Source organism: Dama dama, chromosome 11 (assembly GCF_033118175.1).
Source record: "Dama dama isolate Ldn47 chromosome 11, ASM3311817v1, whole genome shotgun sequence".
Taxonomy (NCBI): domain Eukaryota; kingdom Metazoa; phylum Chordata; class Mammalia; order Artiodactyla; family Cervidae; genus Dama; species Dama dama.
This window is the reverse complement of record NC_083691.1, coordinates 72,238,675-72,251,727: the sequence shown is the minus strand read 5'-3', so window position 1 is coordinate 72,251,727 and position 13,053 is coordinate 72,238,675.

The following is a 13,053-nucleotide window of genomic DNA, read 5'->3' as shown; positions in this document are numbered from 1 at the left end:
CTACTCTAGTATTTTTGCCTGCAGAATCCCATGGACAGAGGAGCCTGGCAGCCTATAGTCCATAGGGTCACAGAGTCAGACATGACTGAAGCGACTGAGCACAATTATGTATACAGTAATCCCTAAACTATTTTTCATAACAAATTACATGAATGCATACCATACTGACACCACCAGGCCAATATCCACAACCACAGACTCACTGAGTCACAGTTTCCAGTGATGGGACTAGGCATTCGTTTTTTAAAAAAGCTGTCCAATCACAGGTGCTCTTTGGACAAAAATGACAGGACAGGATGACCTTTGTGGTTTGCTCTTAGAATACAAGATAAGCAATGGAAAAAACAAAGTGTTCTCAAAAAGCACTGTAGTGCAGATTTGATTGCTTAATATCATTCTCTAACACAAGAGCCCAGGACTCCTTGGAGAGATGGCTAATTCTAAGGCAGGGGAAGAGATTATTCAAGATGAGTTTGGAGCACCTTCTAGGGTCAGAAAGTAATGAAATGTTCAAAAAGCAAAATTATGTGGGCATGCCAAAGGGAACAGGGGCCAGTCTGAAACAGTCCCCAGTGGCCGAAGGTGAAACAGTCTGAGCAAAAAATAACATTACTATTAAATTATAATGCAATGTATAAAATAAATGTCCATGAGTCCATACTGATATAAATGCTTAAACAAATGAGTGGAGGTAGTTGTTCAGAGAAGGAAATGGCAACACTCCAGTACTCTTGCCTGGTGAGTCCCATGGACAGAGGAGCCTGGAAGGCTACAGTCCAGTGGGGTCGCAAAGAGTCGGAGATGACTGAGCAACCTCACTTTGTGTGTGTGTGTGTGTGTGTGTTGTTGTTGTTGTTCAGTCACTGTCCTGTCTGACTCTTTGTGACCCCATTGAGTTGGTGATGCCATCTGAGCATCTCATCCTCTTGTCAACCCCTTCTCCTCCTGCCATAAGTGGAGGAGAAGAGACAAATTTCCCTTTAAAGAGAATTGCAAGTAATTTACATAGGTATTTCCTCCTCCTGGAAGTAAAGGATAACTTCCCATATCTTGGGTGTGGACTGCACTAGGCGCCTCTCCTGAAGAACAGAGTATAGAAAGGAAAGATAGCGGAGAATCATGGCAGACACCGCCTTAAGCCATCATGGCTAACATACCCAGTGATGAGTCACATTGTGGTCATGTATCCCCTCAAAGGATGACAAAGACAGGCACTCTATCCCTGTGCTCCTCCTCCCCAAACCACAGTCTCAATCTGATCATGAGAGAAACATCAGAGAATACTCCTCAAAATAGCCAAGATCCTGAGAAATAGGAAAGACTGAGAAACTGCCATAGAGTAGAGGAGACATAATGACTAAATGCAATGTGGTATCCTAAATTGTGTCCAGGAACAGGAAAAGGACTAGTGGAGAATCGTGAAATCTGAGCAAATTCTGTAGATTATTAGTAGTAATACACCAATGTTAATTCCTTCATTTTTGCAAATACATCATGGTTAGTATAAGATATTAACATCAGGTAAAATGGACTACAGATATGGGAACTCTGTACTGTGTATCTTTTCTGTTGATTTTAAGAATTCTAAATTAAAAGTTTATTAAAAATTATACACAAGGAAATCAAGTGTAGGCATGGAAAGAAAATATAAAAGTTTCTTGCCTTGTGATTAAAGACACTTAAAATATCATGAGACATAAAAGCTTTACTACTATTTCCCTGTTAACCTGATCAATAATTAATATATGCTTGTTTAATATATATTTAACATATTCATAGTTAATATATTATGTATTCAATTTTAAGAAATAATTCACACTTCTCATTAAATCAGTCTGTACATAAAATCGCCAGATTGATTTAGCAATGTATACATTGTAATGCAAATGTGTACTGATGTGGCACCAGAGTACCTTCCTGTATTACTTTCTGTAATCCAAGAAGTGGGAGGCAGTTTTCCTCATTAAACAAGAAAAAAAATCACATCAAGTACATTTAATTAAGGGCCCAGAGAAGTATCATTTCTGCATGAACTCACAGTGTGGCTGCAATGTGCTATGAACATGGCATAATTATTTATATGATGCATTTATCTTGAGGCCTGAGTCCTATCCCAGGGCAGGATTGTGCTTACTAGTGAAGGTTTAGTATCCTTTTATTTTATTAAATTAAAACTTCTCCAAACAAAACAGAAATCTCTTAGCTAAAGATGCTAAATAAATTCAAATGAGAAATTCCAATGGCCAGGGTTTTTTGCTGGTTTGCTTCCTAAATATTTTTAGGAAAGCAGCCTTTCCACTCTTTACTTGTATTCAACCTCAAGTCCTTTAGGGCTTCTGTTGTGGCTCAGCTGGTGAAGAATCCACCTGCAATGTGGTAGACCTGGCTTTGATCCCTGGGTTGGGAAGATTCCCTGGAGAAGGGAACAGCTACCCACTCCAGTATTCTGGCCTGAAGAATTCCATGGTCTGTATAGTCCATGGGGTCACAAAGAATCAGATACGACTGAGCAACTTTCACTTCAAGTCCTTTAACAAGTTCAAGTTCTCTCCCCCTGTTTTGTTCTTCTCCTTCCTCCTCATTCTAGCATATCCATCTCATTCTACCTAGAATGACCCATTCTAAGTTTCACATATGACTTTGCCACTTCCCCCTGGTACAGTGCTCTCAGAGCTACCTGATAATTATATGTTAAGTTCAAACTTCTCAGCATGGCACACCAGTTTCCCATGGTATAACCTCTCCTTACCATCTAGAGACTCTAAAAAAGAAACAGCAGCCATATCCATCATAATAAATTATACTCTAATATTGGAGTATTTAGTTCCTGTACACATCATACAGCCATATGCTTTAATGTCTTTCATCTTGCTGTTCATTTTGCCTTCTCCTTTCTTTAACCAGTAAATCCCAATTATATGCCAGTGGTAGTTGGAGCTGTCCTCTCTTCTAGGAGGTTTTCTTAACAATACTTTCCCAACCATCCTCTTTCCCGTCTAAACAACCTTGCCTTATTTATCTTCTCTGTGTCACACTTGGATACACCACTCTTCTGATACCCATCATACCACCTTTTACTCTGCAGTGTACAACTGTGCTTCTTTCCACTTGACAGAAAGCATCTGTTTAAAATGATTGTTTAACTATAGTTGATTTACAAAATTGTGTTAGTTTCAGGGGTACAGCTTTAGGTTCTGTTCCATTATAAGTTATTCAGTTCAGTTCAGTCACTCAGTCATGTCTGACTTTTTGTGACCCCATGAACCACAGCATGCCAGGTCGCCCTGTCCATCACCAACTCCCGGAGTTTACCCAAACTCATGTCCATTGAGTTGGTGATACCATCCAATCATCTCATCCTCTGTCGTCCCCTTCTCTTCCTGCCCTCAATCTTTCCTAGCATCAGGGTCTTTTCAGATGAGTCAGCCCTTCGCATCAGGTGGCCAAAATATTGGGGTTTCAGCTTCAATATCAGTCCTTCCAATGTACACCCACGACTGATTTCCTTTAGGATGGACTGTTGGATCTCCTTGCAGTCCAAGGGACTCTCAAGAGTCTTCTCCAACACCATAGTTTAAAAGCATCAATTCTTCGGCGCTCAGCTTTCTTTATAGTCCAACACTCACATCCACACATGACCACTGGAAAAACTATAGCCTTGACTAGATGGACCTTTGCTGGCGAAGTAATGTCTCTGCTTTTTAATGTGCTATCTAGGTTGGTCATAACTTTCCTTCCAAGGAGTAAGCATCTTTTAATTTAATGACTGCAGTCACCACCTGCAGTGATTTTGGAGCCCAAGAAAATAAAGTCTGCCACTGTTTCTCCATCTGTTTCCCATGAAGTGATGGGACAGGATGCCGTGATCTTAGTTTTCTGGATGTTGAGTTTTAAGCCAACTTTTTCACTCTCCTCTTTCACTTTCATCAAGAGGTTCTAGTTCTTCTTCACTTTCTGCCATAAGGGTGGTGTCATCTGTATATCTGAGGTTATTGATATTTCTTCTGGGCATCTTGATTCCAGCTTGTGCTTCATCCAGCCCAGCATTTCTCATGATGTTCTCTGCATATAAGTTAAATAAGCAGGGTGACAATATACAGCCTTGACGTACTCCTTTTCCTATTGGGAACTAGTCTGTCGTTCCATGTCCAGTTCTAATTGTTGCTTCCTGATCTGCATACAAGATTCTCAATAGGCAGGTCAGGTGGTCTGGTATTCCCATCTCTTTCAGAATTTTCCAGTTTATTGTGATCCACACAGTCAAAGGCTTTGGCATAGTCAGTAAAGCAGAAATAGATGTTTTTCTGGAACTCTCTGCCTTTTTTGATGATCCTGCAGATGTTGCCAGATATTGAATATAGCTTCATGTGCTATATAGTAAATACTTGTTGCTTGTCTATACGCAGTGGTATCTGTTAATCCCTTGTTCTTGTTGTTCAGTTGCCCAGTTGTGTCCAACTCTTTACAGCCCCATGGACTGCAGCACTCCTGGCCTCCCTGTCCCTTACCATCTCCTGAAGTTTGCCCAAATTCATATCCATTGCACGGGTGACTTATCCAATGAGTCAGCTGTTCCTGTCAGGTGACCAAAATACTGGAGCTTCAGCTTTAGCATCAGTCCTTCCAATGAGTATTCAGGGTTGATTTCTCTTAAGATTGTCTGGTTTGACATCCTTGCTATTCAAGGGACTCTCAGTAGTCTTCTCCATCACTGCAGTTCAAAGGCATCAGTTCTTTGGCACTCTGCCTTCTTTACAGTCCATCTCTCACAACCATTGTGGGACCACTGGGAGGACCATAGCCTTGACTATACGGACCTTTGTTAGGAGAGTAATGTCCCCGATTTTTAATACACTGTCTAGCTTTGTCATTGCTTTCCTGCCAAGCAATCATCTTCTGATTTCATAGCTGCAGTCACTGTCCACAGTGATTTTAGAGCCCAAGAAGAGGAAATTTGTCACTACTTCCACCTTTTCCCCTTCTATTTGCCATGAAGTGATGAGGCCAGATGCCATGATCTTAGTTTTTTTGATATTGATTTTTAAGCACATTCTTCTTATTTATCCCTCCACTTCCCCTTTCCCCTTTGGTAACAATGCTTTTGTTTTCTATGTCTGGGAGTTTATTTTGTAGATAAATTCATTTGTATCTTTTCTTTAAGATTCCACATATAAGTGATATCATGTAATGTTTGTCTTACTCTGCCTGATTTACTTCACTTAATATGACACTCTCTGGGTCAATCTGTGTTGCTACAAGTGACAATATTTCATTCTTTTTAATAGGTGAACAGTGTTCCATTGTGTATATATACCATGTATTCTTTATCCATTCATCTGTCAATGAAAATTTAGGTTGTTTCCATGTCCTAGCTATTGTAAATAGTGCTGCTATGAATATTAGGATGTGTATAGTTTTTCAAATTCAAAGTTTCATCATTTCTAAGTATATGCCCAGGAGTGGGATAGGTGGATCATATGGTAATTCTCTTTCTAATTTCTTAAGCAACATATGGAATATTTTCCATAGTAGCTGCACCGATTTACATTCCCACCAACAGTATAGGAGAGTCTCCCTTTCTCCACACTCTTTCCAGCATTTATTGCTTGTAGACATTTTCATGATGGCCATTCTGACTGGTATAAGGTGATTTGTCATTTTATTTTTGATTTGCATTTCTCGTATAAGAAATGATGTTGAGGATCTTTTCATGTGCCTGTTAGCCATCTATATGTTTTCCTTGGAGAAATTACTTTTTAAGTCTTCTGCCCATTTTTTTTTTTTTATTGGATTGTTTGCTTTTTTAAGATTGAGTTGTATTAGTTCTTTATATGTTTTGGAAATTAAGCCCTTGTAGGGGCTGTGTATTAATCTTGTATCCTGCTACCTTTCTGAATTTTTTAGTTCTAGTAGTTTTTGTTTGGAGTCTCTAGGGTTTTCTGTATAGAGTGTCATGTTGTCTACACATAATGGCACATAATCCCTTTTGATTTGGCTACCTTTTATTTCTTTTTCTTGTTTGACTGCTGTGACTAGGACTTTCAATACTATCTTGAATAGAAGTAGTGAGAGTGGGTACCTTGTCTTATTTGAGAAATTTAGCAGGAAATCTTTCAACTTTTCACCAATTAATATCATGTTGGCTGTGGTCTTGCCATAGTGTTTATTACGCTCCCTCTGTACCCATTTTGGTGAAAGTTTTTGGTTTTTTTTTTTTAAATCATGAGTGGATTTTGAATTTTATTAAATGCTTTTTCATCATCTATTGAAATTATCGTGTGGTTTTTGTCTTTTTGTTGTTGTTGATGTAGTACCACATTGATTGACTTGGGTATGTTGAACCAGCCTTGTGACTCTGGGATGAATCCATCTTAATCATGGCATATGATTTGCTTTTTGTGTTGTTGAATCCTCTTTGCTAATATTTTGTTGAGGCATTTTATACATCTATTTTCAGCAAAGATATTGGCCTGTAATTTTCTTTTTTGGTAATGTGTTTGTCTGGTTTTGGTATCAGGGTGATGGTGCCTTCATAGAATGACTTTAGGAGTTTGAAAATAGTCTGAGTTCTTTGTTTGTCTGGTAGAATTCCTTAGTGACACCATCTGGTCCCAGACTTTTTTTTTAAGGGAATTTTGTTTTGTTTTTTAATTATAAATTCTATTTAACTTCTATTGATTGGTCTGTTCAGATTATCTGCTTCTTTTGTTTCTATCCAAGTCAGAAACCTGGGAATCATCTTAGACACCTCCCATTCACTCACCCCCTCATCACCAAGAGCTAAATTTTACTTTTTCCCTACTTTCTACACAAATAGAAATGGCAGTTGGATACTTTCTAGAGTGTTGGCAAAGTGATCCAGTGAAAAATAGCTCTTCGAGAAGATATACATTTAGGTAAAATTCCTCCTAAAAAAAGGCGGGGGTGGGGGGGAAGCTAAGGATGGAGACCAGGTGAACACCAAGACTTAAGGAAAGAAAAAGGAATCATAAATGATCAGTGAGAAGGCACAAACAGAAGGTAAGATAAAGCCAAGAGAGAGTAGTAGAATGGAATCCAAAATATCAACATATCTTTCTGGCTTACTTCACTCTGTATAAGGGGCTCCAGCTTCATCCATCTCATTAGGACTGGTTCAAATGAATTCTTTTTAATGGCTGAGTAATATTCCATGGTGAATATGTACTACAGCTTCCTTATCCATTCATCTGCTGATGGGCATCTAGGTTGCTTCCATGTCCAGGCTATTATAAACAGTGCTGCGATGAACATTGGGGTGCACGTGTCTCTTTCAGATCTGGTTTCCAGCATACTAACACATATATATGGAATTTAGAAATGATAACCCTATATGCAAAACAGAAAAAGAGACACAGAAATACAGAACAGACTTTTGAACTCTGTGGGAGAATGTGAGGGTGGGATATTTCAAAAGAACAGCATGTATACTATCTATGGTGAAACAGATCACCAGCCCAGGTGGGATGCATGAGACAAGTGCTCGGGCCTGGTGCACTGGGAAGACCCAGAGGAATCGGGTGGAGAGGGAGGTGGGAGGGGGAATCGGGATGGGGAAGACGTGTAAATCCATGGCTGATTCATATTAATGTATGACAAAACCCACTGAAATGTTGTGAAGTAATTAGCCTCCAACTAATAAAAAAAAAAAAAATCAACATAAATAACAATCTTGAAAATTGAAGACATGTAATCAACAGTGCCAGAGACCATAGAGAAGCTAAATTAGGTGAAAACTATTCCTGATTGATATGATATTTTTAACTGTTTACTTTGTTTATATAAAAAAACATAATATGTATTACTCAGATTTTGAGATGAGCTTTAATTTGTTATAAATAATGGTCTTAATGACTAAAGAAGGAATTAATGTCATTAATTTTCTCACTCACTATAATTGGAAGACAGTCATTTGGTATTCCCATTATTGGTATGTGAGAAATCATGTAATTCCAAATCCTGACTTCTATGTGTTATGTATTAAAAGGGTCTGTGCAGAGGCTGAGAAGAGAACACATACATTTCAGAACATTCTAACACTAAGATATGACCCCTTCTTTTTTTATTAACCATTTCAGTCAGGAAAATTACATTCTAGACCTGAAGATGTTATTAACTAGTTATGTACAATAGGAAAGTCACTTACTCTCTTTGGACATTTTCATTAATGGACACATTTATAGCATTAGGCTCTTTCACTATGGATGAATTGAGATAAATCATAGTCTGGAAGATCTAAACCATAATGCAGAGAAGCCAGGCATATTATGGTGTTTTCTGATCAGTGGGGAGAGAGATGTCTAGCTCAGTTTGCCCAAAACTCTGAATGAAACTGAAAATCTATGGATCTGCAATTGTGTACAGAGTGGCAAGAGCCCATGTGTCTGGGGACTCTATAAATGGTTTCCAGAGAAGCCTTATTGGGAAGTGCTATTTAGTTAAATCGTGAGGCAGGATCACTGACAATGAGATCCTGGAGGGCAGCCAGCCTATGCACTTTGAAGTAGAACATATTGAAGCATAACTCTTCTGGGTAGGATATATGGATACATGGATGATAACTAAACAACTGCCAGCTGATTGGCTCAAAGGCAGTAGGAGGGGTGCTTTATTAAGTGCCTGCCACAGCACAATTACAAACAGGGCAGAACCAAACCGCACACAGAGAGCAGTGGTCGCAAGCTGGCTTACCTAGGGAAGGTCTGAAAGGCACTGTGGAAAAGCCCGCATCCCCAAATGTGACCTGCCAGTTTAAGCAAAGCCAGACTTAGCAGGCACAGGGTATTTTGAGGTCACTCACTTCCTGGCAATTCTGTGGGACCCTAGCTGATGGATGGACACATCTGTGTGTATAGTATTGTGCACTGCTGTGCCAGTAGCAAGTTGTTAATAAGTGTCTATGGTAGATGATATATTGATCTGTTTTATAGCCCATCATACAAGTGGACAGTAAACTTAAAATGCTCTTTTCAGATAAACAATAGATACTGAATAGATATGCCATATAGGATGTAAGTTGTAAAATAGATTTTTTTTAAAAAGATATTACTTCTAATTCTTGATCCTTTGATCGATTAGAACTTCATTTACCAATACACTAAAATAGCCTGAGCTTCTTTCCTCTCATTAATAATCTTACACATCTCAGGTTTGCTTTGGTTTTAATTGGAAATATAGTTACAAGTATCTAGTTCTTTATTTGTAGATATGGTAGGCTTGGTTTTCACTTATAAGAGGAATTCTTACACAAAATACTGTTAATCTTCCTTTGAGATAAAACTTATAATTGTGATAATGGAGTTTTCTATAAAAGTCTTTAAAACATGAATCACCATTATAAAAGTAAAGTCAATCCAGAAATAGACACAGTCAAATCATTTAATATATCTTGAGCATCTACCATATGCAAAAGACTGTGTAAATGCAGGAAAAATATAAGAATATCCAGAGAGTACATGACCTCAATATTTAGTAGGGAAGAAAAAGCTGGGGATATAAATAACTGTGGTAAAAGATAGAATGGAGTCTGTGTGATAAAAGCTATAGCCTTTTCCTAAATAAAATGTAGTCAAGTTAACAGTGATTCTTTGAAGTAGCATAATTAGGAATTGGGCTTCCCTGGTTCAGACGGTAGAGAATCTGCCTGCAATGCAGGAGACATGGGTTCGATCCTTGGGTTGGGAAGATCCCCTGGAGAAGGAAATGGCTACCCACTCCAGTATTCTTGCCTGGAGAATTCCATAGACACAGGAGCCTGGCAAGCTACAGTCCATGGAGTCGCAAAGTTGGATATGACTGAGTGACTAACACTTTCACTTTCAATTAGGAATTGGGTAACCATTACTAGTTGAGTAAACTTTTCCAAAGCAATGCACAAGATTCTATGGTGAAATACAGACAAAATGTGTGAGACTTATCCTTCAGAGGTGAATTTATCTTACAAGGTCCATTTTAATTGAGTTGAATCCCCATAGAGTAGTCTTGGTGTTCCAGAATCCCAGAAAATGGTGAACAGATGCTTTGGTGGAATCGAAACAAAATTTATTGAATATTACTTAAGCCAGAAATTACACTTAATTTCTTGAGTATTAACTCTGAAACTTGTTTCATATATATTTAAGAGAAAAAATTAAAGAAAATGTCATTTAACAGGAAGTAACAAAGTGAAACTTGTTGCTCTGGGTATGAATTGAAAATATTCATAAATACAAAAAAGGATTTAGTTTTCTAGAGCAGCGTACTTTATAGCCATATGGCAGTAGAACAAAATTTTATTGAGGGATCATTGCTTATCATTACCTCCCATTTTCCTGTATCTCAAACCACTTTTGTGAAGGAAAGTACCACCCAGCACTAATACACTTGCCCTTTGTCGCTAATGATCTGTGGAGTTTCAGCACTAAAAACCAGACAGGGAATACTTTTTTTGTTATTTTCAAAAACTGGTGACAGTTCTACCTCTTCCTTAGAGCTTTTCAGCAGCAGAGAAAGACCATTTCAGACCGAGGGAGTAACAATTACTGCTTCTAATCTTTTGACAGTCCTGCTACAGATAAAATGACTGCCATAACTCACTTTATGGCTGCAAGGTGGGAGGTTCTCATACCTGTCTATACTCAAGCTGTGCTACATGAAAACCCAGGATCTTGAAGCAACCTGGAAAATACAGTCAACGAGGCAGATGTTTCTCTATGTGTTATGAAACATCTGGAAGTGTGAAGATATCATCAAATTAAGATAGTTTTTTCCAAGTGCAGACCCCTGCCTTTCCATCTCAAGCATTTTGGGGACTTGCTAAAAATACTGGTTTCTAGGTTTCATCTCATTTTTACTAAATCAGGTGTTTTCAAGACAGATAATCAGGAAACTAGAATTAATCTTCTCTAAATGTTTAAGTTGGGGAAATGTTCCCATGGAAAGATAAAATAACACAGGAAATAATTGGAAAATTCAAATAGTGTTGACAACAAAGTCTATCAAATATAAATTATATACTAATAGCAAGCAGTTAACATTTGAATGTTGTTCATTTAGAACAATGCAACATTGTTCATTGTTCATATTCATTGTTCTTAGGGTCATTGTCATAGAAATGACCCACCTAGTTACACTGCAGACAAATCAAATTGAGAAGGACTTCCTGGGAGACTCATGCATGTGAAATACAGCACTGTCAGACTAAACGAACGTGTTAGATGGTTTCCTCACATCAGTCAGTTCAGTTCAGTTGCTCAGTCCTGTCCCACTATTTGCAAACCCATGAATCGCAGCACTCCAGGCCTCTTTGTCCATCATGAACTACCGGAGTTTACTCAAACCCATGTCCATTGAGTCAGTGATGCCCCAGCCATCTCATCCTCTGTCATCCCCTTCTCCTCCTGCCCCCAACCCCTCCCAGCATCAGGGTCTTTTCCAATGAGTTAACTCTTCGCATGAGGTGGCCAAAGTATTGGAGTTTCAGCTTCAGCATCAGTTCTTCCAATGAGCACCCAGGACTGATCTCCTTTAGGATGGACTGGTTGGATCTCCTTGCAGTCCAAGGGACTCTCAAGAGTCTTCTCCAACACCACAGTTCAAAAGCATCAATTTTTCAGTGCTCAGCTTTCTTCACAGTCCAACTCTCACATCCATACATGACCACTGGAAAAACCATAGCCTTGACTAGACAGACCTTGTTGGCAAAGAATGTCTCTGCTTTTTAATATGCTATCTAGGTTGGTCATCACTTTCCTTCCAAGGAGTAGGGATCTCTTAATTTCATGACTGCAATCACCATCTAAAGTGATTTTGGAGCCCAAAAAAATAAAGTCTATCACTGTTTCCACTGTCTCCCCATCTATTTCCCATGAAGTGATGAGACCAGACGCCATGATCTTAGTTTTCTGAATGTTGAGCTTTAAGCCAACTTTTTCACTCTCCTCTTTCACTTTCATCAAGAGGCTTTTTAGTTCCTCTTCACTTTCTGCCATAAGGGTGGTGTCATCTGCATATCTGAGGTTATTGATAGGTCTCCCGGCAATCTTGATTCCAGCTTGTGCTTCTTCCAGCTCAGCATTTCTCATGATGTACTCTGCATATAAATTAAATAACCAGGGTGACAATATACAGCCTTGACATACTTCTTTTCCTATTTAGAACCAGTCTGTTGTTTCATGTCCAGTTCTAACTGTTGCTTCCTGAGCTGCATACAGGTTTCTCAAGAGCAGGTCAGGTGGTCTGGTATTCCCATCTCTTTCAGAATTTTCCACAGTTTATTGTGATCCACACAGTCAAAGGTTTTGGCATAGTCAATAAAGCAGAATATATTATTGTGTAAATCACAGTTAATTACTGCATCAGAGCCTTGAATCCTTTGCAGATGAAAAGAAAATGCAGCAATAATCCCAGTGCTTTACAAAGCTATCTTTTGAGACAGCCAGAGCTCACCTACCAGGCCATGTCTCTATCTTCTCAATATCCTACTCTTTATATCCATGCTGGATCCATCAGCTTCTAGAGGTGACATATGACTGTTGCCTGCTGTGATTTTGTGATTGATTCACGAGTATATGGAGCACTGAATTGTGAAACTTACAGTGTTTATGAATTACTTTTGAAGAATAAGAATTTCAAACTATTTCCGACTATCCAGGAATAAATTTCCCTCATGACACTCTGAGAAATAGGAAATGGGAACAGGTGAATATCTCACCACATTTCAGCAAAATCATGCTAGGTAAAGACTCTGGACAATGCAAACTTGACTATATGTAGGTCTCCTGCATTGGCAGATGGATTCTTTACGATTTGCGCCAACTGGGAAGCCTGTACACACACACACACACACACACACACACACACATTTGTTTTATAGGGAGTAAAGAGAAAAGGAAAAACAGCAACAACATGGAGTATATGGAAGATTCTGTAATAAATAAATGAGGGAAGTTGTAAAGGATAAGCACACTGGAGAAAAGGATCTACTACAAGAAACAAAAGACCATTTTAGACTGTGTGTCCTCAATTAAACCAGACTAGTAAATAAGACACACAAAG